This window comes from Leptonychotes weddellii, chromosome 4 (assembly GCF_054177405.1).
Source record: "Leptonychotes weddellii isolate Sample4059 chromosome 4, ASM5417740v2, whole genome shotgun sequence".
NCBI lineage: Eukaryota > Metazoa > Chordata > Mammalia > Carnivora > Phocidae > Leptonychotes > Leptonychotes weddellii.
Genome location: NC_138372.1, coordinates 118579846 through 118586501, shown reverse-complemented (window position 1 = coordinate 118586501; position 6656 = coordinate 118579846). Strand labels below are relative to the sequence as shown.

At 35.0% G+C, this 6656-nt stretch overlaps 1 pseudogene; it reads left to right on the top strand.

Moving 5' to 3' along the window:
* LOC102736110 (DDB1- and CUL4-associated factor 13 pseudogene) overlaps positions 1–6122 on the top strand; it is a 94008-nt pseudogene extending 87886 nt beyond the window's left edge.
* Positions 6123–6656: the final 534 nt, after the last annotated feature.

Sequence of the window (6656 nt, the reverse complement as noted above, 5' to 3'; positions counted from 1 at the left end):
ACATTATATGTTAAAAAAAAAAAAAGAAGAAGATAGCAGGAAGGGAAAAATGAAGGGGGTGAAATCGGAGGGGGAGACGAACCATGAGAGACTATGGACTCTGAGAAACAAACTGAGGGTTCTAGAGGGGAAGGGGGTGAGGGATGGGTTAGCCTGGTGATGGGTATTAAAAAGGGCACATACTGAATGGAGCACTCGGTGTTATGCACAAACAATGAATCATGGAACACTTCATCTAAAACTAATGATGTAATGTATGGGGATTAACATAAGAATAAAAATAAATAAATAAATAAATAAAATGGATTAAGTAAAAAAAAACTAATGATGTAATGTATGGTGATTAGTGTAACATAATAAAATAAAAAAAAAGAAGATAGCAGGAAGGGAAAATGGGGGGGGGAGGAATCGGAGTGGGAGACGAACCATGAGAGACTATGGACTCTGAGAAACAAACTGAGAGCTCTAGAGGGGAGCGGGTGGGGGGATGGGTTAGCCTGGTGATGGGTATTAAAGAGGGCACGTACTGAATGGAGCACTGGGTGTTATACACAAACAATGAATCATGGAACACTACATCAAAAACTAATGATGTAATGTATGGTGATTAACATAACATAATAAAATAAAATAAAATGGGCCAAAGATCTAAACAGACATTTCTCCAAAAAAATATGCAGAAAGTAAGCATATGAAAAGATGTTCTACATCATATGTCATCAAAAAAATACAAATTAAAGTAACAGTGAGATGTTACTACATAGCTATTAGAATGGACAAAATTTGGAACACTGACAACACCAAATGTTGGCAAGAATGTGGAGCAATGGGAACTTTTATACATTGCTAGTGAAAATGCAAAATGGTACAGACACTTTAGAACACAGTTTGGTGACTTCATACAAAACTAACATATTCTTACCATATGATCCAGCAGTAACTCTTCTCAGTAATTACCTAAAGGAGTTGAGAACATGTCCACACAAAAAACCTGCACACAAATGTTTACAGAAGCTTTACCCAGAACTGCCAAAATTTGAAAGCAACCAATATGTCCCTCAGGGGGTAAATGAATTAATAAACTGGAATACAATAGAAATTATAGAATTCTAGATTCCAAACAATAGAATATTATTCAGTTCTAACAAGAAATGAGCTATCAAGCCATGAACAGACATGGAGGAACCTTAAATGAATATTGTTAAGTCAAAGAAGCCAGTGTGAAAAGGCTACATACTCTATGATTCCAACTATATAACATTCTGGAAAGAAAAAATTGTGGAAACAGGAAAAAGATAATTGGATCATTGTGGGCAGGGGATGGGATAAATGGAGCACAGAGGATTTTTAGGGCAGTGAAAATTCCCTGTATCATATTATAATGATGGATACATGTCATTACACATTTGTCCAAACCCACAGAACGTACAACAGGAAGACTGAACCTTAATGTAAACTATGGTCTTTGGGTGATTATTATGTATCAATGCAGATTTTCGATACTAATAAAGGTACCACTGGTGTGGAATGTTGATAATGGGGGAGGATGCATGGGTGAGGGGGGGAGGGGACAAATGGGAAATCTCTGTACCTTCCTCTTGGTTTATTATGAACCTAAAACTGCTCTAAACAAATTAAAGTCTTTAAAAAAAGATTACATAAAACACACACAGACATACACACACACAGTGACACCACTATACATCTGCCAGAAATGCTGGGGGGAAAGTACTGCCAGTGAGAATATGAATAAGTACAATGTTTCTGGGAAGCTGTATAGCAGTATATCTCCTAAAGCAAAACATACCAATATCTTATGACACAACAAATACGCTATTGAATATTGCAAATGTGAATATATATGTTCACTTAAAGACATGTCAAAAAATTAACAATTTCATTATTTGACATAGTGAAATTCTGGAAGCAACCTAAACATCCATGAATAGAAGAACGTGCATAATTTTAGAATATTGATATTCTAAATGGAATATCGCATGACAATGAGAATGAGCAATCTATTTTTACAAGCAACAACATGAATAGTCTCACAGACATAGCACTGAGTGAAAGAAAACAGACATATACACAAAAATACCATATGATTACATTTATATAAATGTCCCCAATAGGCAAAACCAATCTGTGTGATAGAAGTCATAATAGAGTTCTCTTTGGGGATGTGGGAGGAGCCAAGTCAATGTGAGTTGGCCAAGCAGAATAATATTGACGATGTTCGGCCAGATCAAAGAATGGAATATACAGCTGGTGGCTAGGAGAGTATAAGGAAGTTTCTAATAATATTGTATATCTTGATCTGGGAGGTAGTTACAAAGGTGTGATTAATAGATAAAAATAATTGAAATGTACTCTTAAGATCATATATCTGTATTTGTTATGCATTATACATTCTTAGAAAATTAAATAAAAAGCAGAGATCACTTCAAAGACAAAGGGTATAAAAAATTTTCTTTTTTTTCATAATTGTGTAACAATGACTAAATTCAAGTAACAAATCCAAGCTAAACAGATCAAGATAAGGCTAAGAGGAAAAACCACTGCTTAATCCTGCAACCAAAATTCAACAATTTCTATTATTTGCCAATAGATATTTTCTCATTAAGCAGCCATTGTTCATACATGTCAATTGTTTTCAGATAAGATAAATATTTCCTTCCGTAGGTATATATTGCCTTTCTTAAATCCAGGCACTACTGCACAAATAAATTCTCAAGTCATAAAGGAGATCAGTTCAGCCAACATACCACCACTATTAAAATATAAATCCAAAGTACACATTTCTCTTGCCATGAACCAAACTCAAAATGTTCAGGTTATCTGTAGTAAAGCCTGAGTATGTTTTATTCCCTTCTTGATTCAAAACACCGGAGAGATCCTTCATGCCAGCTGGTTGCAGCAGAAGCCAAACAGAAATGAAACAGCAAATTATAAAGCCACCAGTGCTGCCTCCCACTTAAACACCCTGCCCTATTATCAAATGTCATACTGGTCCTCATTCCAGCATCCTCCCCTTGGATTGGCGACCTAGCATTTTAGTTTTAAGCACTCTATCCATAATAATAAAATAAACCAAGTTTTCTAAATCTACTCCCTAGATGCAGGCACAGACACTCTTTAGCTTTGCATACTATTACTCATGTCCTGAGATAACTTTATTATGGTTACTCTGATTATTAATACTTTCCTGGCTAATCAGTGTCTTTGAGGGCCCTGCACATTAAGCACAGCCATTCTATTTCAGTCCCTCACCCACCCCATTCCTTTAGCAAATTTAGGATGAAAGACAAACAGACCAGGTCCTAGGGGCATTATCACTACCCATGCTGCTCTGAGCACCCTGAGACTCAGGTCATACACACACCCCATGACAGCTTCATTATCATGGGTTAGAGAGGTAATATGTGTTCCTAAAGAGAAGCACATTCATTCATTCATATTGGAATTAGGGCATTAGAAATTTCCCTTTTATTTTAGTTTACTATTTGATATTGTTGAGGCATAATGTATATAGCAGGACCTGCTCTGATCCATACATATATTGTCTTTGTCTATCAAAAACAATTCTGTAAATACAATCCCATATTCTAGCATCAACTGAAAGAATTACAAAATCTTAGCACTGAACAAGATAAATCAAATTACAAAACAAATTCATAGATGAAAACATGACTAGGAAAGATCCATGACTTGCTCAAGATCACACCACTACTGATTTGGTATTAAGTAATCTGCTTATATTTTATTACTGTGTGACAGATGTAAACAGAGAAACAAATGGAGTAATTTTCTAGCCTCTGGAAAACTGGGTAGTAGAATATTCTCAAAAATGTGTTACTGATGGGGGTGCATAGTAACAATTTTTGAGACAACTGACTTAGGTAGGCTACACTCCTTTGCTAGCATGATATTTAGTAGGATATATTTCATTTATATATATGTATTATATGTATATACATGTATTGTGTATTATATATGCACACACATAATATATGTATATATATGCTATATGTGTATCATGCATGTACACATATTACCACTTTTTGAGAACTGAAAACTCAAAATCCTCAGAAATTTAAGAAAGCATGTGATTGTAGACTAGAACTTCTTAAGCCAAGACTCAAAGACTTTAAGAGATCTCAAAAGTTCAAAGGGTCTATGAACCGGCTGATATTTGTAAAGTATTTGTATATGCATATATGTGTATATTTCAGCATGTCTGGAATATGTGTTTATAGCTTTTACTAGATTCTCAAAGGGTCTATCACTAAGAACAGTTTAAGCATCAGTGTTCTATACTCAATTTTGTATTATTTGTTCAGGTTCACTCAACCAAAAGAGCTGCTTTCCTTTGAACCTCTTAATAGAATAATCCATATTTTGTACCCTTCAGTGTTAACCTAGTCACATCTGAAATCTGGAGAGTGTGAGTTAGGTCAAGTCCTAATCAAGTTTAATTTTCATAACATGAATATTTCAAACTTAATGGATCAGTTTTGCTGAGTCCAATAGAATTCTTTCAAAAGTGGTAGCACACATCTAAACTCGCACACTGTCTTTCAGGATCCCAAATCAATTCATGCAATGACTGCCAAATGGTGTATTTCAATAACCATATCACATTGGCACTATTATATAAATTCCTGTAAGGAACAGACTGATGGATCCCAATTACCAAGGGAAATTGGTTGCTGGTATGGTACAAGCAAGGAGGACTATGTTTGGAACCCAGGAGATTTTCTGAGGTTCTTTTTAGTACTTCCATGCCAACAGTAAAGATTAATGGAAAAATACAGGAACCAGAAAAGGAAGATTGAGGATTCAGAACTTTCAGGAAAGAAAGAAGATTTGGATCTACATCACCAGTTCCAAGAAACTATGATTCTACCTTACATTCTTTTAAGATCCCATAAGAATCTGTAAGAGTTTTAAATGCTACCAAACTGGAACGGGTATTTGCAAAACCATTCCTTGCTTCCCTGGATGGTCACTGAGATGATGTCAATGCTTGGCAAAGCATCCAAAGAGCCTGGCTATGGTCCTTTCTGGAGCATATGATGGAGAGGTTAGAATTTGGAACTTGACAAATGAAAATGTATCTGTACAATACAAACACATGAGGGTTTTATACAAAGAACATGTACTCATTCAGTTTTGGTGATGACAAAACTGTGAAGTAGTGGAAAATGGATGGAGAAGAGAAGGAAACAACCATCGCATATAATATTAGGAAAGGGAGTATATACAGGAATTGATCATCACTGGAAAGAAGCTGTTTTTGCCACATGTGAACATCAAGTAGACATTTGGGATGAACAAAGAACCAATCCTATATGTTGTATGACCTGGGGATTCAACAGTATAAATAGTGTTAAATTTAACCCAATTGAGACATTTCTCTTGGGAAGTTGTGCTTCTGACAGGAATATAGTGCTTCATGATATGAGGCAAGCTACTCCTCTGAAAAAGGTCATCTTAGAGATGAGAACAAACACAGTTTGTTGGAACCCTATGGAAGCTTTCATTTTTACTGCAGCAAATGAAGTTACAACCTATGTACTTTTGATACGCATGCACTGTACACTCTTGTAATGGTACATGTGGACCATGTATGTGCGGTGCTTGATGTGGATCACTTTCCCCCTAGGAAAGAGTTTGTGTCTCTTAGTTTTTATAAATCTATTTGAATCTTTCCTGTGGACAAAAATAGAAGCAGGGAAGTCTATCACACAAAAAGAATGCAACACGTTATCTGGGTAAAATGGACTTCTAACAGCAAATATATTATGTGTGGATCTGATGAAATGAACATTCGTTCATGGAGAGCTAATGCTTCTGAAAAATTGGGTATACTTGCATCACGAGAAAAAGCAGCCAAAGATTATAACCAGAAATTGAAGGAGAAATTTCAACATCATCCTCATATAAAATGCATTGCTTGTCACCAATATCTATCAAAATCTATCTACAGCCAGATCCAGGAACAGCATATCGTGAAAGAAACTCGTCAACAAAAGGAAGTGAATCATCTCAAACGCCGAAAGCCTGGATCTGTGTAGATTGTGTCAGAAAAGAAGAAATACATAGTGGCAGTTGTGAAATAACACTTGGTATTCCTACCAGTCCTGACATATAATTATTTGTTACATTTTTATTTGCAAACTCAGTAAAAAAAATACTGGCTCTAGAATAATAAATTCAGCTACATGTGTAGAACACTACCCTGAAATTTTACCCTCAAAGGTGGCCTGGTTGATAAGACTATCCAATATATTATCCTTGATCTGCTTTCTTATTTCATTGAGGAATTCAGCATTTGCCAACTTACCTACTTTTACTGTTAGAAAATGTAGATACACTTTCACGCTGATCTATTATTGTAGATATACTATACATTTGAATTTACATTTAAGATCAAACATCTTTTTGTTAACTTTAATATTACTTTGGGTAATTATTGCAATGATTCTTCCTATGATTACCTATAACATGTGGAAGAATTATGTCAGAACTTTTTCGATTTAATAATTTTCTGTGCTTTATTTGTATTTGGCTTTTTGATACTTTAAAGATGATCACTTATATAACTTTTATAAATAATAATTATAATTTATAGTCAAGTCAATAAAACATCCTTT